The sequence below is a fragment of the Bos grunniens genome, chromosome 14 (genome assembly GCF_055505025.1).
Source record: "Bos grunniens cultivar Pamir isolate PY7600 chromosome 14, Bosgru_T2T1.0, whole genome shotgun sequence".
NCBI classification, from domain to species: domain Eukaryota; kingdom Metazoa; phylum Chordata; class Mammalia; order Artiodactyla; family Bovidae; genus Bos; species Bos grunniens.
The window spans coordinates 43,585,449-43,608,068 of NC_141178.1; the positions used below are offsets into that span (position 1 = coordinate 43,585,449).

Sequence of the window (22,620 nt, forward strand, 5' to 3'; positions counted from 1 at the left end):
CAATATCATATTTTTAGTCAAGTCTATATAAAAAGGCTGTCTGAACATGTCCAACTAGATTCACTAAACTTTACTCAAAAATTTAGTGATTTTATTCAAAAATTACATGAACAAAGGTGCAAGTAAACAGACCGGGTTCATGTTAGGCGGTGAAAACCCGAGTATGTGTGCGATTCAGAGGCATAGAAAGTGGATATCACATGCTTTTTGTGGTTCTGGCACTTTTTGGTTTTTATTTTTGGATGTTTCCAAAAGTTAAAATTTTCATGAAAAATTCAGAGGTACAATTTTTATCAAAAAATAAATAACATGGAGCTTACATTTCCCTGCGGACAGTCTCCGGGAAATCCCATTAAGGCTGTGTGTTGTGTGTGTGTGTTTAGTCTCTCAGTCATATCCGACTCTTTCGTCACTTCATGGACTATAGCTCAGCAGGCTCCTTTCCATGGGATTTTTCAGGCAGGAATGCTGGAGTGGGTTGCCGCTTCCCTCTCCAGGGGATATTCCCGACTCAGGGATCAAACCCACATCTCCTGTGTCTCCAGCATTTCAGACGATTCTTTACCTGCTGAGCCATAAGGCTATGCTCCCATAATGGTACATGTGCTCTCCAGAGGTGCTCTCTCATTGCGTCATTAGCTTCTACCCACTCCCGTACTCCAGCTAGTCCCTATCGGAATAAGAGATGGCAACTCTTCAAATATATAAAAATCATGATATAATGAGGAACAGGTATATACCTCAATAACAATGCTAACATACTGTTATTGAAATTCCAAGGAAGGAGAGCTTTTCCTGGCTATCACAGAGACATCCATGGAGTTGGACCTTGAAGAAAGTGGAATTGTGACTGTGGGAAGGGGGCAGATGGGCATTCCCTCTGCAAAGCCTGGAATGCAAGGCAGTGGTGATCTGTGTGTTTGATTCTAGCAGAGGAATTGAAACAAATGAATCATAAAAAATGTTACAGGTGGGAGGAATTCCAGATGTAATCTAATCCAGGAGCTTTTCAAATCTTTACCTTCTGGAAATATTTTCCAAGGTAATTTCAAGCATGTAACCATAGGTAAAATACAGTTTTTAGGAGACTTTAGGAGACTAAAGCACTTTAGGAGACTAAAGCACTCCTGATTTGTAGAACTTGGCAGAACATGGAAAATCAACAGCCTAATTCCATTCCCCATGAGAAAGGAGATCCAGAGAAATGAAGTAACTCAATCAAGTTCATTACAAGGTTTTGAGAACAAGAGTCCTTAACTTACTTTGCAGTGATGTGTATAACTCGACGAATTACCTCAGCTATATTTTCCGGCAGAGTTCAGGAAAAATAAGGTAAAATATTATTCAAATATCATACTTCAATACAAAAAAATTAATAATGATGGACAGTTTTTACATTCACCTGAATTTTGTTTTATTTTATTTTATTTTTTAATTTTATTTTATTTTTAAACTTTACATAATTGTATTAGTTTTGCCAAATATCAAAATGAATCCATCACAGGTATACATGTGCTCCCCATCCTGAACCCTCCTCCCTCCTCCCTCCCCATACCATCCCTCTGGGCCATCCCAGTGCACTAGCCCCAAGCATCCAGTATCGTGCATTGAACCTGGACTGGCATCTCATTTCATACATGATATTTTACATGTTTCAATGCCATTCTCCCAAATCTTCCCACCCTCTCCCTCTCCCACAGAGTCCATAAGACTGTTCCATACATCAGTGTCTCTTTTGCTGTCTCATACACAGGGTTATTGTTATCATCTTTCTAAATTCCATATATATGCATTAGTATACTGTATTGGTGCTTTTCCTTCTGGCTTACTTCACTCTGTATAATAGGCTCCAGTTTCATCCACCTCATTAGAACTGATTCAAATGAATTCTTTTTAATGGCTGAGTAATACTCCATTGTGTATATGTACCACAGCTTTCTTATCCATTCATCTGCTGATGGACATCTAGGTTGCTTCCATGTCCTGGCTATTATAAACAGTGCTGCGATGAACATTGGGGTACACGTGTCTCTTTCCCTTCTGGTTTCCTCAGTGTGTATGCCCAGCAGTGGGATTGCTGAATCATAAGGCAGTTCTATTTCCAGTTTTTTAAGGAATCTCCACACTGTTCTCCATAGTGGCTGTACTAGTTTGCATTCCCACCAACAGTGTAAGAGGGTTCCCTTTTCTCCACACCCTCTCCAACATTTATTATTTGTAGACTTTTGGATCGCAGCCATTCTGACTGGTGTGAAATGGTACCTCATAGTGGTCTTGATTTGCATTTCTCTGATAATGAGTGACCTGAATTTTGTTTTATTTTAAATCTACCTTTATAATCCACTCTTGATTTGATTGCTGAAAATGATTTTTTAATATAAAAGTGAAAATCAGACAGAAGACCTATACTTGCTTTCACGCTGCAGGATTTGGCCTGTTTTGCTGTTTGAAATTTTCAACATTCATTCTAGGAGGCTCCATCATGGTTGCACAGCTGAGTAATCAAAATGTGGCGCTGTGCTCAAAGAAGTAGAGATTATTTTCCCCAAACTTAAATTTAATTTCACTATACATATATGATACTTATCAATTAACCTAGGAAAGCATTGTGTTGTCATTAATTGTGGAAAATCACTTTTTATTATTTAGATTAATAAAGTAAAAAATGCCTTATTTATTACTTAGATCAATGGACAGCAAGGAGATCAAACCAGTCAATCCTCAAGGAAATCAACTCTGAATATTCATTGGAAGGATTGATGCTGAAGCTGAAGCTCCAACACTGTGGGCACCTAATAAGAGACAACTCATGAGAAAAGACCCTGATGCTGGGAAAGATTAAGGACAGGGAGGAGAAGGGGGAGACAGAGGATGAGATGGTTGGATGGCATCAGCGAATTAATGGACATGAGTTTGAGCAAGCTCCGGGAGTCGGTGATGGATAGAGAAGCCTGCTATGCTGCAGTCCACAGGGTTGCAAAGAGTCAGACAGGACTGAGTGACTGAACAACAAGGCAGTTAAGCATGCATTCACTAGAAATTACACTGTTTTCAAATTCCACAGTATTTTTGCAAAACTAAAACTCTTATCTAAGCACACACACAAAAAAAAACCTAAAAAGAATATTAGGAATTGAAAAGAGTATTTTAATGTTTTTCAGTTTATTATAATATGTTCTTTTACATCTGCATCCATGATAGTTAAGCAAATATAGACTATTTGTCATATTTTTTTTTGTTATCCAGTTTCTGAATCAAAATATTCATTCAACAAAAAAGTACTCATACACGTACAAATATTTCTTTACACAAAACATACACATACCTAAAGTCATTAAAAACAAGTGATGGAGCCTCGTTGATGACATAGGCTGGTAATATTTTTTAGACCAATCTTATCTCTATTATTTACTGTGGGGTCAATAAATGTACAGCTCTAAACAATCTCCTGAAGTTCAAATTCTGGTTCCACCACTTGCGTGACTCAGGGAAATATACCCAAATTCTTTTTGCCTCTATCTCCCCCTGTATACGAAAGGAACAACAACCAAATATAACTAAGCAGTAATATGTTAACACATGTGTACTGCTTAGTACGGTGGCTGACATCTTTAAAACAGGGTGAGTTATTACTATTAGTCTGAAACTATAGACAATGAAAAATTTGTACATGTTCTTTCAAAGGTTCTTCTTTCTGGATGTTTAGAAGAACATCCAGACAGTCTACATGAATTACAAAACTGTAAAGAATGTAGATTAAAAAAAATCTTAAATGCTTAAACCACCATACAATGCTGTTTTCCCCCTCCTTGCTTTCTTAGAGGAGGAAAATCTGCTGAATTTCTGACACCTCTTGAAATATAATCTTTAGGTTACAGTAGAATTGTGTTATCTGGATAAAAGAGACAGAAAGTATCAGAAACTGCTGGAAAGTCTCCACAGAAGAGACTACTAAAACATTATCCTCTTCTAAAGACAGAGCACCTGATTCTATACAGTTTGCATTTGAAAACTGCATCATCAGTGAAATATGCAAGAAAAAAAACGGCTTGACTTCATCCAACGTAGCCTGCTTTTTAGGTGCATGAATCTGCTGACTGTTCAATCATTTCTATTTCTTTTAGGTAAAAACAATCATTTACCTTCATTCATGAGAAAAGCTGGGAGATATAATCTAAGAGGTGGACTTATCTGCTAATAGGGGTTGTAGCTTGGAAAGAGACAATTTAGAGAGTTGCATTTGAGAAGAGAATATTGTGCTTAACAGACACTGAGGGATAATTCTGTGCTGTGCATTTTGCAAGGCCTTTTTCTTATTTAATCCTAACCAGATTTTATACAGTGATGGGTTATTGTCCATTGTTTTACAAATAAGAAAACAGACTCAAAAAGGTACAGTAACTTGAGGAAAGACATAGACTATTCACAATACTAAGATCCTAACCTAAATTTATCTGGTACCAAAATGGATTCTCACATCACCACACCACATTTGGAAATCCTAGAGTCTAATAAGCCACATTCTTTAATTTTTAGAGTGAATTCATAGCTCCTGCATTCCCAGACTCAGCATCCAGCTCTTGCTTAGCTATGAGTTTCAGTGTCTTCATTGAAAGAAACATATATGTTAGAAACTCCACTGTGTAAGACCTGGATTTTGGAATCCATACCACAACAAGTTTTAAAACCTTAGAATGCCTGGGGAAGTCTCAGTGGACCTCTAATATCCATGAATCCCTTAAAAGATTTTCATCCTTTGTCCTCAGAATCATTTGAATTTCAATATATATTTATGTAAACTCATGAACCATCAGAACATCTTTTAATAATTTTTATAGCAGTGCAAATGGTTATACAAATCAAAATGCAAGGTCTAATGGAATCATGAACCCTCAGTTTGGTTTCATTTAACTTGGATATTGATCATATTTTGAACATTTATATACTCAGAAAATTATTTTTCTTTCTTGAATATCCATTGCCTTTCTGCCCCATGTACATTATGTTTCCAAATTCAGTCAAGTGGATTAACTGTTTTTCAATTTTTACACATACAAAGAGACTTGACTTGAAGGATTTGATTCTAAATATATATAATGCAATAGGACATCCCCTGGTGGCACAGTGATAAAAAAAAAACCCCACCTGGCAACGCGTCTCAATGCAGGAGATGCAAGAGATGTGGGTTCGATTACTGGGTTGGGAAGGTCCTCTGGAGGAGGAATCCACCCTGGTATTCTTGCCTGGGAAATCTCATGGCAGAGGAGCCTGACAGGCTACAGTCCATGGAATTGCAAAGAATTGCCCATGACTGAGCAACTGAACATTCACATGTGCATACATAAAGAAATTTACAATAGTAATAGTACTTCTCTTCTCCACAGTGTGATTTTAACAAACGTTTTAGCACTGAAAGTCCCCGGTTCAAAACATTAACCTAAAAATCTTTTCAAAATGTAAAGGCTGGCTTTGACCTCAAGGAACATATGCACATATCAAGTCAGGTGGCTTCCTTTTCAATTTCAGGACAATCTAAAAAGACAAAATCTATGAGATTCTTGAAGTTTAACCTGGCAAACAGTTCTGTTTTACCTTACAAACCCTAAAAAGGTGTTATCAGCAAAACTGACAAGGTGTTGATAAAGCCAGTAGATTTGAGGAGGGGCGCACAGAGTCAGACACAACTAACGTGACTTAGCAGCAGCAGCAGCAGCAGCAATTAACTTTATAGCTAAATACAAAGTCTTTAATTTCATTTTGAAATAGATAGGTCAAATCATCAAGCATTACATTAAATAAAACTTTTATGTTTAGTTTTCAAACTAAATCGGCTCATGAATATTAGAAATATTAATACTTTGGTGAAAAAGGTTAAAGTGTTAGTTGCTCAGTCGTGTTACTTGTGGCATGCCACTTGTGTTATGTATTAACACTTTGGTGGGGGTCACTTACTCCTCGCCCATTATGTTTCTGTGAAACTGAATTTGTCTCTTTATCGCAGGCCAGGAGAAGAGGTGAAGGGACTTAACTGGTAGGCAAATTTGGGAAGAATAATCAGGGGTGTATAGCCCCAATCATGCCCTCTTTTGGGGGGAGCAAGCTGCCTACAAGTTTCCATAGAGGGTCACACAGAAAGGAATTCCTACTATCTGAATTCTTGATAAATTATGACATGAATAAATTACAGTATATATAAAACAGCAAAGACAAATTTAAAAAATTATGCTTCAATATGTTATCTTCTCACAAATCCTAAAACACATAACCAGGTTAATTTTGCCAATGAGTTCAGCCTAACAAGTGTAAAAAATCCATAAGCCCAATATTGATGTTGATAGTAAGATATATACTCAAACTCAGAAGCTGAAAAATTTGCATTAGAAACTAAAAGTAAATTAGAAAGTCGCACACAAAGCACCAGCTATATATGCTTAACACATATTTTAGTTTCTAGTCTACAGTTTATTGTAAATGAAAAATAAGACTGGGAACTGGGTATTACCTTCTTGGCACTTTACAATAAAAACAATAAATGAATAAATAAAAAACCTCATTGAAGCTGTAGGCTTCCAGTGCTCATCAATATAACTGATCCATGAGCCATTAGTGGGTCATAAAATATGAAAGCTCAATAAAATAATCATAATCTCATATGTTTATTTAGTTCTGAGACTTAAATGATGGACCTTTGTACCTGACCATGCCTAGAGACAGTTTCATTATATACACACACACACACACAAATGCACACACAAACATGCTTATGCTCATGTCTCTCTTTCTCTTAATTGTGTAAACTCACATACACACATCTTCATGGGACATCTATAAATACATCATAGCTTTTCTTTCATAAACAACAAAGGGATGTTGTTTAGTTTTCTTTTAAAAATAAATGGTTTAATTTTTATGGATTTTATTTGTTTAATTTTATGGATTTAATTTTTAAATGGATGCTATTTAAATCATAATGTATAATTCTTGACCTCTGAATTGACTCTGAATGGCAGATAAACCCACATGAAAAAGAAAGGTTCATCTTAGGTGAACACACTTTGACGCCTTACATTTCTAGTACCTGAACTTGTTTCAACATTATCAAGTTCTTTTAACTAGGTTTTCAGGACATGAAATCCAAGATTTTCATACGATAACTCAGTCTTCTTTCTACCTTCCTGACACACAGCATGGTATATATAATTATAATTTCTCAAGTAACAGAAGAGTTTAAGACAAGTTGAAGGTGAATCGGGACATGCTTCTTACAAAGAAAATTAAATATCTTTACACACTTAAAAGATGTCTCTTTTTAGTAACACAAAATTAATAGGCTAATGCCACATCGTGATTTAAACTGTTTTCCCTGGCTAATCTTCAACTCATAAAAAGCAATGTTTATTGACTGTCTTTCTTCAAGTTTCTCTTATCCACAAACAGTAACTGCTCCCATCCCTTCTGGTCTTAATCATTAGATTTCAGAAAAAAAGAATTATCTTCCTTCACAGGTAATCTCTTTCACTAGAATTTTGGTTCTTCTTTGGATTCATTTCTAATCTATATCTAGAAGCCTTCTCTGTTGACTCACCCTAGTTGACCACAAAGATTTTCATCTCCTCCCTACCTTAACAAAAACTTTGTAACTCTATTATCCTACCTTTTTGTCCTTAACATTTTTTTTTCCTCAGACAGAGGTTCTAAGAAATTGTTCACTATTTGGGTTCCATTTAATCATCACCCACTCACTCGTTTTTAACCTCTTTCCACCCTAGTCATGCCAAGAAACTTTTCCTTTACGGTTGTGCCACAATTTCCTTAGCCTGTGCTGACTTTTTTACACAGTCCTCAATCTGGTCTTCCCAATTGCAATTCAATTTATTCTTATCTGATAGATTAATCTTTCTAATGTATAGTTTGGTAAAATCTTCTTAATGTTGAGACAGTGGAGGACAGAAGATTCTTAATGATTTTTCAATAGCTAAAGATCCAGGAATTGATGCTTTTGAACTGATCATGTTGGAGAAAACTCTTGAGAGTCCCTTGGACTACAAGGAGCTCAAACCAATCAACCCTAAAGGAGATCAGCCCTCAACCCTGAATATTCACTGGAAGGACTGATGCTGAAGCTGAAACTCTAATACTTTGGCCACCCGATGCAAGGAACTGACTCCATGGAAAAAGCCCTGATCCTGGGGAAGATTGAAGGCAGAAGGAGAAGGGGACGACAGAGGATCAGATAGTTGGATGACATCACTGACTCGATGGATATGAATTTGAGCAAAGCTCCGGTGATTGGTGATGGACAGGGAAGCCTGGTGTGCTGCAGTCCATGGGGTCGCAAAGAATCAGACACAACTGAGCAACTGAACTGAACTGAACTGAAAGAACCAGGTGTATGTTTCTTCCCCTAAATAAGCTTTATCATGATTAACTATTCTTAACACTTCTGTTTAGCAAAACCATTAAAATTCTATAAAGCATTCACGTATCTTCCTCAAACTTTACCATCTCTTTTGTGTAAGACAGTATCTTTCAAACATCTTTAACTATGATCTACAGTGAGACATACATTTTAAGTTGTGACCAAGTATCCACAAAATTATACACATGTACTTTATATCAGTATCACATGAATCTACACAATTTTCAGGACATAATGACACTCTGTAACTTTGTATAGGTAAATCATGATCCATTAAACTTATTTCATCACCCAGTAATGAAGTGCAACCCACTGTTTAAACACCCTGGTCTAGATCATCTAAATCTGTTCTCTTTTTCTAGATTTGATTCAGTTGTATACTTCATTAAGCCACTCATTCATTCCATTCAAGAAGACAAGTAGTAATCCCAGTTGGAAGTCAGGCATTTCTGTATGCACTGGAAACAAAATGACAATGACTTTCAAACAAGCCCCCCTCACCCCACCTCAGGGAGTTGGCCATGTCCACCCTCAAAGGATAACAAAGTATTATCTATTCTAACCATTTCACAGTTATATCATGTGCCTTTATATTTCCTCATCTTTTATTTCTAAATTCCATCTCCACAAGTAGACAGTGATATCCTCCAAGAGAAGAATTTTAATTATGAATATTGCCTTCTGGACCATCACAAGGTAAGGGGAACAATACAGTAAGGGCAAAAAAACCACTGAGTGCAATCCTTAGCTCATCACTTACCAATCTGCAAGTTCAGGCCAGTCACTCAACTTCTCTCAAATGCAGTTTTCTCATCTGTAAAATGAGAGGGTGGAGCCACATAAGCAGTTTTCAAATTTTACTGCACAAAATCTCCAGGACTCAGTGGAGATTCCGAAGTGTGACAATAAAGGGTCTTTACTCAGAAGAGAGGATCCCTGACTCCTGCCTCAAGTAGAGCTTACAATTTTGTTTTAAAAAGAGTCTTAATGCTTTAAAAGAAAAGTCAGTTTGCTAAACCCCAAGATTTTGCAATCACGTGCTCATCTTGTCCATAGTTCAAGGAAGAATAAGGTAGGAAGAAAAGAGGGACTGCAGGAGGGAGAGAGGAAAGAAGAGAAAATAGTTTTAACAGAGGGTGAACTACTGTGTTTCAGGAACTATGTTAGGATTGGCATAAATGCTACCTTATTTTTTTCTATTCAACAATTTCACAAGGTAGGGATTTACTAGGCCCCTTTTGCACACAAGGAAAATGAAGTTCAGAAAGGTCAGAAAACTTGATCAGGTACCTAATATAGAAACAGTGAGGCCAGAATCTATTCTTCTTCCATCATTTCAAGTTTCCCTTAAAGGAAGCTAACACAGATATTACATTTGTTTTTTAAGTGTTTTAAAAACTTTCTTTAGATTTCATCTGACTGGATCCTCACAACTTTGAGGAATATACTTCAGCATTATCCTTATTTTGCCAATTAGGAAATCATGCTTCAGAGGAATGAAAGTGATCTGCTTAAAACTGAATTCAACAGGGGCGAAGATGGAATGAAATAGCTGAATTCATATTCTGTGCTCTTTCCATACACCAAATTGCCTCCTTTAAAAGAAACAGAAATAGGGAAACAATAAGAGGGAAGGAGGCAGAAAGGATGGGACAGGTGGAGAATTACAATTCCACTGCTTACTTAAGATGGCTAGTGAATCAGATAATTTAATGGAAAGCACCTTGAAAAATCTGAATCACTGTATCAATGTGTCATCTTTATTAACTATTCGTACAATGTGCATTAAAGATGACATTTTATATGTTGGTAAAACTCCATGTGGTAATTGCAAATATATAAGAGCTATGTAATGAATTAATTACTTAGACATACAATAGAAACTCATATAAAAGAGGGACAATCTGACACTCTCGAGATTATGATACAAGAATTGGTTACCTATGCTTGCTTTCTGTTCATGATATACAGTCCATACTGGCAGTAGAATAATTCAAATTTTCAATTTTTCTTGGATTTCATCACAAACTCAATCAAAGCATGAAAGTCAGTATTTTAATATCCTTGCACCATGTGAAAAATAATAGCATGCTCTACTACCTGAACTCTTAGAGCATTTTTTATTTTGATTGTCTTCCCATTATACTGAGAGACTGTCAGGACTTTATCAGGAAGATCATCCAAACAAACTAGAACATTATTAAGGTTCCAGCAGCGCAGTAACTCACTGAATGTATGAGTGATTAAAAGCCATACAGTTGTGACAAGGACCATAAGGAGATCAGACAAAGACGCTACATGTCTTTAAAAGGGAAAAAAAAAAAAAAAGAGGACTAGAATGATTTAACCCCTTGTCTCGTCTACCAGTACTAAAGCTGCAGTATTATTTGATCAATATTTAAAGCCTTGTGTGACTTGATTCCTTACAGCAAACAATTTCCAAAGGTCAAAACAGGAAAATACAATTAGCACAGAATCACAGCATACCTACTGGCTTGTCGAGTTGCCAGCATTCCAAAAATCATATTTAACATATAACATGATGCTGTGACATTAGTAAAACATTACTGCCTTTGTAATTTATCACTGACTACAGTTATACTTTTTTTATTTCATTGAATTATTTGTACTTAGAAATATATTCCCATTTCATTTGACATTCAGAAAACTATGAACTAAATACTTCCTACTTGCCAGACATTGCTTTGTTCATGGGAAATACGGTGGAAACTGAGAATAGATGCTCTTTGGAGGAATGAACAATTCAGGGTAAGAGAGAAAGAGCTAAATTAATTTTTAAAATAGAATATAATTGAAAAAATGCCTATGCCATATAGTTAAGTAAACCAATCTTTAAAAACAAACACAGTACCAAAATGTTAACTGTATTTTCTTAAGCAGAGAATGGTGATTGTTATAGACTTTATTTTTTTCTTTACATTATATATGTCACTTTATTTTTATAGAGTCTTTTTTCTTAATACTTTTATAATCTAAAGTAAAGAATCCAAGAAAGAAATTCTTTAATGGATATTTGGGTAGAATGCTATGAAAACCCCAGAAGACCCGTGACTGTGAGTCAGGCAAAGCCTGAGGGCAGAAGTGACATATAAACTGGTTCTGGAAGGTGAATTGGGGTTTACTAAGTAGAGGAGACAGTAGATGATGGTCAAGGACATGAGAGAATCATCCAGAAGGTTTAGAAGTCAGTATTCCACATAGTTTGAGTGGCAGATAGAGAGGAGGTGGAAGCTGGAGGTTCCCCAGGTAAGAGATCAAATTCTAAAGAGCTGTATGTATGCAGATGCTATCCTAGAAACCTTCAGATTTCGGTCAATGCAGAGCCAGGGTCCTAGCAGTTGAGGCCTCCAAATGTGGGACACTCCCAGATTCTTTTCTGTAAGGTGCTTTGGGCACCAAACATCTGTGAGGAAAAACTCTTGATTAAAGATGAAAACTTCGAATGGAGTAAAAATGGAGTGAGGGGATTTGAAAGGTGCACTGAGTTGGAACCAACAGGATCTGTTCACCAGGGATGCTAAAGAAGAAAAACTTGAAGATCACAGAGAGATCTGGTGATGGGAAATTAAAGAGCAACATAATTAGTATAAGTGAAGAACTGATGAAATAATAGCGCATACTGAGGATAAGGTCTCTGAAGAATATTGGCTGGACAATTTGAAACACAGATCTTATATTCATGAGGCAGTCTGAAGACCTTTCCCATTTAATTTTCACCACTACTAAGGTAAAGTGACTAACTAAGGGCTTCCCTGGTGGCTCAGCAGTAAAGAATCCACCTGCCAAGGCAGGAGACACGGGTTCAGTCTCTGGGTTGGAAAGATACCCTGGATAAGGAAATGGCAACCCATTCCAGTATTCTTGCCTGGAAAATTACACGGTCAGAGAACACTGGCGGCCTACAGTCCACAGGGTTTACAAAAGAGTCGGACACGATTTAGTTACTAAACAACAAAGAAAATAAGTAACACTTTTAATCTTGTAAGTGAAACTCTTTAAAAATTCTTGTGAAGTTTCTGATAACAGCAAAACAAACAAAAAGGCATATGCATCAAGAATACTTGTATTTCTATTCATATACTTGCCTCCTGATATAAATTGGATTATTGTCCCAATTATTCGGTTTCTTACACTAGGATCTTACACCCTGTGCTGTTTAATTTTACAGTGCCTCCCACTGTGGGGGAGATATACTTCCTCACCCCACTCATGTTGGACTTGGCCATGCAATTGCTTTGACTAATAGAATGTTAGTGGACATAGTGTAACAGAAACTTTAACTGATGGCATGGCTTGGCTTGCTCTCTCTTGCACCTATGACCTTCCACAAAAAGAAAACATGCCACTCTTCTACTGCTCCTTCAGCCTGGACCTCAGGCCTGAAACCTAACCAGAAGCCCGAAGTGTAGACTTAACCCAAGGGAGCCTCGCCTAGATCAGCCACTTTACACCCCCGGGAGTGTAAAAATATATAAAACAAGAATAAGTCACTGAGCATTTTCTGATTTTGTACTGTAATAATAGCTGATTAGTACAGCTTTTCCTTTACCTCCACGTAAAGAAAATGAAGGTTTGTTTTTTTTTTTTCTCCCCTTAATATTTTGGTAAAGACTCTGCCTCCAATGTAGGAGACCTGGATTCAATCCCTGGATCAGGAAGATCCCCTGGAGAAGGGAATGGCAACCTACTCTAGAATTTTTGCCTGGAAAATCCCATGGAAGGAGAAGCCTGGTGGGCTACAGTCCAAAATGTAGTTTGGATATGACGAAGTGACTAACACACATGTAAAATCATAATATACCTGTTAAGATATATATTATGTGAAACAATCCCATGCAGAAAACCCCAAAAGTTTGAAGATAATACCAGCAGATAAAGGTATACGTCATGTTCATGAATAAGATTACTCAAAAATCAGGGCTTTCACCTCTTTGCAAATTAATCAACAAAGTTATAACATTTACAATGAAAATGCAAGCATGATATTTTTGTGAATATCAATAAGGTCATTCTAAGTATTTTTAAGTTCATTCTAAGTATACAGTATTGAAAAGAATAAGATTAGCTAAGACAGTCTTGAAGACAATATCTTATTTGATTTTATGCATAAATAGTATTTTTATAGTTTAAAAATTAATATAAATTTAAAAATATAAATAATTACAGAACTAGAAAGAGACCTTAAAGATTAAACATACAATAACCAAAACATAAAATGCACCTGAAGACTAAAAAGTAAGCAACAAAATATTTTTTATGCAAAGATTAAAAGTGGAAAAGGAATAAAAGACAGGAGATGAAAACTAATCTAGGACATCCAACTAATAGAGATGAGAATGAGAAAATAAAAACAAAGAAATGGGAAAAAAGAAATCATTAAAGAAAAAACTAGAAAATATCCCCAGATTAAAACAAGACAATAAGTTTCAAAATTCAACAGGCCTATGGGGATTCAAATGCCATGAGTGAGAAAAGGCCCACATCCATATCCTTTTGAAATTTTGGGCTATTGCATTCTGAGACTGATAGAAAAACATGTAGAGCTTCACATGGGAAATTTTCAGGGGGGGAAAAAAACCTCTGAGACTTTAAGGGGAAAAATGAAATAAGGATAAGGTAACAAAATTGGAGAAGGAAATGGCAACCCACTCCAGTGTTCTTGCCTGGAGAATCCCAGGGACTGGGGAGCCTGGTGAGCTGCCGTCTATAGGGTCGCACAGAGTCAGACACGACTGAAGTGACTTAGCAGCAGCAGCAACAGCAAATTAAGCAAAACAAAATACAATTCAGGATTAAAAATAAACCTGTAGGGAAAAGTTAAGGCCCAGATATAAAGCAAATGTAAATTTGGAATGATGTCAAGCAATGGACTTAAAAAATAGACAGAAAAGAGAGTCTATGTGGACACGGTGAACTTTTTTCCAAGTGTGTCCTGGGCTTCCTGGCACTGGCCTCTATCTAAGAACACAGCACACCAGTTGTGACTTGGTGTTACACAATGTTTATGGAGTGCCAACACTGTTTAAAGGGCTTCCCTGATAGCTCAGTTGGTAAAGAATCCACCTGCAAAGCAGAAGACCCCAATTTGATTCCTGGGTGGGGAAGATCATTAGAGAAGGGATAGGCTACCACTCCAGTATTTCGGGCTTCCCTTGTGGCTCAGCTGGTAAAGAATCCACCTGCAATGCAGGAGGCCTGGGTTCAATCCCTGGGTTGGGAAGATCCCCTGGAGAAGGGAAAGGCTAGCCACTCCAGTATTCTGCCTGAAGAATCCCAGGGTTGCAAAGAGTCAGGGAAGCCCAAGAATACTGGAGTGGGTACCCTATCCCTTCTCCAGCAGATCTTCCCCATCCAGGAATCGAATCGGGGTGTACCAACTGAGCTATCAGAGAAACCCAGAAAGACAGGACTGATCAACTTTCACTTTCAACACTGTTTACACATTTATACATTTCCATCATTTAGTCAACATGTTTTTTAAAAAAAGACAGTCATAGAAAGAATATAAATATAAACACCTTGACAATATAAAAGTCAAGCTGACTAAAAACATTAGCCTGAGGGGGAAGGAGAAGTGGAGAGCTGGGTAGAAAGTAAACAGTATAGATTTGTTGGAAAAAAAAAAGAAATAAACGTTTACCTACATTATTTTGAGTTATAAATTAATTGATAGAAAAACAAAACTAAAAATATAAATGTCAAATATTGAGAGGAAGGACAAAGAAAGGTGGGATAAGCGAAGTGAGACAGATCCTCAAGTTTCACATCAGAAGTCAAGAATATCAGTTCAAAGTTGATGGTCATGTGATCAAGAATTGCGGAGTAGCAGTCCAGAGGAAAACAACTTAAAATCCACAGGTAGGAATTAACCTCTGAGAACATGATTAGAGTGAGGGAATGATAAGGCAAAAACAGTACTTGCCTTATAACTCTCCTAAAACATGAGATTGTGATTTATCTTAATAAAATATTTTTAAAAGACTGACACATTTCCTCTGAAACTACTAGCTATACACTTACAATAATAAACAATAAGAAAACTTCATCTTAAAAAGCTAAGTACCTAAAATGGGATGAGATAAAGCTATCATCAGGTTAATGAATTAATTCAAAATGCCCAAATTTAATATTATAGTAAAAAAACAAAGCAGGCTTCAATACTAAAAAAAAGAGAGAGAGAGAATATCGAGCAGCAGCAAATTATTTGTAGACCATCTACCAGCTAACTGTTTAAATAGGCTTTCAGTTGTTATAAGGGCTTCTCTGGTGGCTCAGATGGTAAAGAGTCTGCCTGCAATGCAGGAGACCTGGTTCCATCCCAGGGTAGGGAAGATCCCCTGGAGAAGGAAATGGCAACCCACTCCAGTATTCTTGCCTGGAGAAATCCATGGACAAAGGAGCCTGGCAGGCTACAGCCCATGGGATCACAAAGAGTCAGACACGACTGAGAGACTAACACACACACACACACCAGTTGTTATAAGGATAAACTTTGGTATAATTTCAGTTCAGTTCAGTTCAGTTCAGTTCAGTTCAGTTGCTCAGTCGTGTCCGACTCTTTGCGACCCCATGAATCGCAGCACGCCAGGCCTCCCTGTCCATCACCAACTCCCGGAGTTCACTCAGACTCACATACATCGAGTCACTGATGCCATCCAGCCATCTCATCCTCTGTCGTCCCCTTCTCCTCCTGCCCCCAATCCCTCTCAGCATCAGGGTCTTTTCCAATGAGTCAGCTAATTTACCACCATACAATTCCAAAGAAATGGTACTAAGAGATTTGTCTCAGGTTGTAAGGTAGTCAATGATGGAATAGGAATTTTTCTCAAATAAACCACTTCATTATATACATATTATATACTATATTCATAGTACATAGTACATAATATATACATATTATATACTATCATCATTTTAGTGATCATTAATCTTGCTGATTATTATTTGGGACTACATGGAACAACAGACTGGTTCCAAATAGGAAAAGGAGTACGTCAAACTGTATATTGTCACCCTGCTTATTTAACTTATATGCAGAGTACATCATGAGAAACGCTGGACTGGAAGAAGCATAAGCTGGAATCAAGATTGCCGGGAGAAATATCAATAACCTCAGATATGCAGATGACACCATCCTTATGGCAGAAAGTGAAGAGGAACTAAAAAGCTTCTTGATGAAAGTGAAAGAGGAGAGTGAAAAAGTTGGCTTAAAGCTCAACATTCAGAAAACGAAGATCATGGCATCCAGTCCCATCACTTCATGGGAAATAGATAGGGAAACAGTGGAAACAGTGTCAGACTGATTTTTGGGCTCCAAAATCACTGCAGATGGTGACTGCAGCCATGAAATTAAAAGACACTTTCTCCTTGGAAGGAAAGTTATGACCAACCTGAATAGCATATTCAAAAGCAGAGACATTACTTTGCCAACAAAGGTCCATCTAGTCAAGGCTATGGTTTTTCCTGTGGTCATGCATGGATACGAGAGTTGGACTGTGAAGAAAACTGAGCACAGAAGAATTTATGCTTTTGAACTGTGGTGTTGGAGAAGACTCTTGAGAGCCCCCTGGACTGCAAGGAGATTCAACCAGTCCATTCTGAAGGAGATCAGCCCTGGGATTTCTTTGGAAGGAATGATACTAAAGCTGAAACTCCAGTACTTGGGCCACCTCATGTGAAGAGTTGACTTATTGGAAAAGACTCTGATGCTGGGAGGGGTTGGGGGCAGGAGGAGAAGGGGATGACAGAAGATGAGATGGCTGGATGGCATCACCGACTCCATGGACGTGAGTCTGAGTGAACTCCGGGAGTTGGTGACGGACAGGGAGGCCTGGTGTGCTGTGATTCATAGGGTCGCAGGGAGTCGGACCCGACTGAGCAACTGAACTGAACTGAACTGAAGTTATAATATCAAAGTATTAATTTTAAAATACTGCAGTACATTTATCTAGATTTACTTTAGCTTCCATGGTAGGCAAGATAATGACCTTTTGAAGACACTCTAATCCCTGAAAGCTATGATTATATTACCTTACATGGCACAGTGACTGCAGATGTGATGTGCGTTAGTTTCTCAGTCATGCCCAATTCTGTGTGACCCCATGGACTTTAGCCTGCCAGGCTCCTCTGTCCATGGGATTTCCCAGGTAAGAATACTGGAATGTTTGCCATGCCCTCCTCCAGGAGATCTTTCAACCAAGGGACTGAACCCAAGTTTCCTGCACTGCAGGGAGATTCTTTACCATCTGAACCACCAGGGAAGCCCTTGTGAAGCAGAAATGATGAGGAATCTTTAAATAAGGAGATTATCCTAGATAATCTGGGTGGGCCTAATGTAGTTATAAGAGTTCTTTTTTAAAAAGTCTTTATTTTATATTGGAATATAGCCAGTTAACAATGTTGTTTCAGGTGGACAACAAAGTGACTCAGCCATACATGTATCCATTCTCCTCCAAACTCCCCTCCCATCCAGGCTGCCACCTACCACTGAGCAGAATTCCCTGTCCTATATAGGTAGGACCTTGCTGGTTACCCATTCTAAATATAGCAGAGTGTACATGTCGATCCCAAACTCCCTAAATATCCCTTCTCCCTATTCTTCCCCCCAGCAACCATAAGTTTGTTCTCTGAGTCTGCTTCTATTTCATAAATAAGTGTATTTGTATCATTTCTTTTTAGATTCCACATATAAGGGGTATCATATGGTATTTCTGTTCTGTCTGACTTCATTCACCATGACATTCTCTATGTGCATCCATTTTGCTTCAAATGGCATTATTTCATCTTTTTAATGCCAGAGTAATATTCCAAGAGTTATTAAAACATGGGACAGGGAGACAAGAGAGTCCAAAAAGAAGATGTAATGACAGGAATAAAGGTTAGAGTTATGGGGTTGTTGGTTTTGAAGATGGAAGAAGAGGCCATGAGCCAAGGAATGGAGGAGGGCCGTAGAAGCAGAAAAAGGCATGAGAATGTGTTCTCCCCTAGAGCCTCCAGAGGAATGCAGCCTTACTGACACCTCAAATCTGGTTTAGCCCCTTATGGGACTTCTGACCTCCAGAGCTGTAAAATAATAAACCTGTGCTATTTCAAGCCACTCAGATTGTGTTAACTTGTTACAATAGAATTAAGAAGCTAATACAGAATCTGCTCCAGAATCAGAAAAGATCTGGGCTTAAGCCTTTTCTCTGCTATGTGATTTTGAGCAAGATTCCTAACCTCTATAAACCTCTGGCTTCTTTATCTGCAAAGGTGAATTTATAAAAGACACGTATTCAAGCAAGTTTGGTGACCATTAGTCTACAGTTAGAGTTCATTAAAATATTAGTATTAAGTACTAATTGTAGAAGAAAAAAGTAAATTTTTAAGAAAAAAATAGTTGATTGCTTTTTGCTTCCAAACCCCCAAAGTTAGCTAGCTAGTGAGTCTTCATAACATATTGTCTACAAGTTGAAATATGAAGAGGGAAAACTCCTCCAATATTGAAACCACTTCATGATTTGAGCTCATTCAGTCTACTCCTTTAATATCCAGCCTCTTTGGGGAAGAGGCAATATCCTTGACTGGCTATAAATTTATGAGTGTAGTTGTTTTTATGGCTCTGAATGTAATAGAACCTAAGTAAATACTGATAAGTTCTCTATTCTTCTGAGAAGTTTCCACCCACACAATATTGTCCTATCATTGGAAATCCCCACAGTTTTGATAAGAATGAAGGTAAGAACTCTTTTATATATAACACTTGTCAATTAGAATCAGAACAACATTCATCACTTTACTTGGAAAGGCTATGGGGTTTTTAAAAACCCACTTGAAGGCTATATAATGAAATTTTGCCCTTATTGTCTTTTGAGCGACTTCAGCTGGTTTGGGAGGTTAAGGCTGGTTTTCAAGTTTATTTTTTTTCAAGCATCCTTTAACATGGTTTGCATTTATAGATTAAGTGGTAAACTGAATTAAAGGAAATAAGCATTTCCATCACCACAATCTCCCCACGTAAATAGACTAAATTTGAAACCACATTCATTTTCCAATATAAGGCTAGGTACTGTCTTCATGAACTAGGCCTGTAGGGAACTATATTAACTTCTTTCAAACCACTTAGTTACCAGTCATTTTCAGGAATTCACAGTGTTCCTGTGAATTGGAACACAGTGTTTTTAAAGAGGTTTTTTTTTTTTTTTTTTTCTCAGATGCAATGTATTGATTTAACCTTTCCGTGTACAGGATCATAACAAGGCACAAGTTAATTAGTATCCAGGAGACCTCACAAAGAGGTGAATTCTCACTGAAAATCATGATCACTCTAAAAAGTATAAAATATGACTAAGGAAAAATTATTACAAAATTCCCCCAATTTTTCATAGCATATGGCTTTTTAGTTGCAAGACACTACCTATGTCATCTGTAAAACAACTCTTTAGGGAACCATTATTGATATTGACCAAAAGATCTTTCAGATCTTACATGGTTATTTTGCTGCAGCTCTAAAAAAATTTCTGCTTTGGGTGTTTCTTATCTAGAATGTGAGGATGAATTTCATACATCACCAAACAGAAAAGTCCCTGTATCCTGTATGAAGCCAATAGGTGCTCAATAAATAGTTACAGAGTTTCATACACTTATGCGGCCATATACATGTAAACACACACACACACACATTTACTAATTTAGAGATGGGGAACTTACTCTAGACTGCTAGCACTCTGAAGACAAGTGCCAGTCAATCTCACCATCAGTATCTGGATCACTCCAATGGATAGGAGGTGTTATAGACTGAATGTTCATGCTCCTGAAATTCAGATGTTGAAACCATAATCTCCATATAATGGTATTGACAGGCAAAATCTTTTGGAAGTTATTAGGTCATGAAAGTGTAATATTTATGAATGGGATTAGTGTCCTTCTAAGAAGAGGCCAGAAAACTGGCTAGTTGTCTTTCTGCCATGTAAGGATACATCAAGAAGTCAGTTGTCTGCAACCCTGAAGAGGGTTGCCATATGCTGGACTTTCAGCCTCCAGAACTGTGAGAAATAAACGTTCATTGTTCAGTCACCCAGTCTACAATAATTTGTTAGAGCAGCCAGGAGGCTAAGACAGGAGGTTATGAATAAACAGTATATGATTAAATGTATAAATGAACAAACATTTCCTGAATGAAGATATACATGAATTAGTTACTTGATTTTTAAACAAGGACACAGCAGAGTTTATTTTTCTTTGCTAATATGAAGCCAAAGTACACAGTTCATTTATAAACACTACTACATAAGCAACATTATGAAGTAAAGACTAGAATAAATATTTTATTATCCAGAATCCCAACAAAGCAGCTATTTTTTCACACTCCCGTTGATTTCCTGATCATATTTTATATTGTTTATTTGTTTAGTGCAGGGAAATTAGAATTTTCTACATAATGAGGAAAATTCAGACACAAGTTTAAAATTTTGCACATAAATTAGGTCTTAAATTCTTGACAGGCTGCAGTGATCTCTCCTTCCTAAGAACTCATGACACTCATGAATATTATACTAGTGAGGGATGCAGTCACATACATACTGCTACAAGACACATTTGATACTATTTAGCCTACATTCTTGGAGAAGGCGATGGCACCCCACTCCAGTACTCTTGCCTGGAAAACCCCATGGACAGAGGAGCCTGGTAGGCTGCAGTCCATAGGGTCGCTAAGAGTTGGACACGACTGAGCGACTTCACTTTCACTTTTCATTTTCCTGCATTGGAGAAGGAAATGGCAACCCACTCCAGTGTTCTTGCCTGGAGAATCCCAGGGACAGGGGAGCCTGTTGGGCTGCCATCTATGCGGTCACACAGAGTCAGACACGACTGAAGCGACTTAGCAGCAGCAGCAGCAGTAGCAGCAGCCTACATTCTATTCAATTTTATGTTATTCACCGAGCTATTGGGCTGGCTAAAATGTTCACTCTGGTTTTTCAGAAAAACACAAACTAACTTTTTGGCCAACCCAATACTATGAAGCTCCTTCTCATTAAAGAACAGGAATTATGTATCTATTTATAATGCCACCCTGCCTAGAAGTATGTGAATGATAGGCAGATGGGTAGGCAGATAGATGACAGATAGGCATATACATAGATAAACATTTGTTGAATGAACATCAAATGAATGTAGTCATTGTAAGTGGCTACAAAAAAATAATGGTAAAAATTAAAAATATGTAATATTTTATATTGTTGTATTTTGAATATAATTACTACAGCTTGTTTCATAATTTTAAGATAAAAAAATCATTACTGTTCCTTAAAGTTATACATTTTAATATAATCAGAATTTTTACATTCATATTTTATTGAGTCATAATAGCTTCAAATACCAAAAAGTTATTAGGAAAATAAAATCAAGTAAGAGAGATTATTATTATTCTCTGTAACTTTTGCTTTTGACTTAAAAACATAGGTGAAATAAAAACTGTTCTTAACTTTGACCCACTTACTACGCTGAAGCAACATGAACTCTGCCCCCGAATGCCAACCAGTAAGTGGAGGTTATTGCCTCTTCCCATGAGGGTGTAAATTCAATCAAATAAATGTAACACATATAATGGGCATTTAGGAAACAAATAAATAATGAACAAACAAACAAACAAATGAAGAAGATATAATTCCTGCCTTCAAGGAGCTTACAGGATACTGGAGACATTCATATATTAATATATCTGAATGGTCAAAGTTAGAATAGGTTTTTGTTTTGTGTTTCAGTAGAAATCACCAAAATTTGATCCCTGCTTCCTTTGGAAAAATGAAGCCTTTGAAAAACAGTCTCTCTTTTCTTCTCTGTGTTTCCCTTATTTTGACGACTATCTCTCCAAAAGTAGGTAAAGGGTAGTTTATTAAATATACACAGTGGCCTTCTTTATCCTGATTATTTCCTTCCTTCCTTTTTAATTATTTTAAAATTAGGACATTTGAGTTTAATCATGTTTTCCTAATAATATAGGGCTTCCGTGGTGATTCAGAGAACCAACTTGCCAATGCAGGAGATGTAGATTCTATCCCTACCCCTGGAGGAGGAAATGGAAACCCACTCCAGTATTCTTGCCTGTGAAATCCCATGGACTAGGGAGCCTGGTGGGCTGTAGTCCATGAGGTTGCAAAGAACTGGACATGACTGAGTGACAGAGCATGCACACACGAACA

The 22,620-nt window shown here is 37.2% G+C and overlaps 1 protein-coding gene across 4 annotated transcripts in view; it reads right to left on the minus strand.

Annotated features, from left to right (window-relative positions):
• The window catches only part of HNF4G (hepatocyte nuclear factor 4 gamma), a 135,166-nt gene that overhangs the window by 74,928 nt on the left and 37,618 nt on the right, over positions 1–22,620 (minus strand). For 2 of the 4 annotated variants that reach the window (XM_086335445.1, XM_086335447.1), the window contains one exon: positions 9,180–9,233. The exons of the other annotated variants lie outside the window; for them this stretch is intronic. The gene's annotated coding sequence lies outside the window, so the exon portion shown is untranslated. Of the gene's footprint in view, positions 1–9,179; positions 9,234–22,620 lie in introns of those variants that run through there. 4 annotated transcript variants of the gene reach the window in all.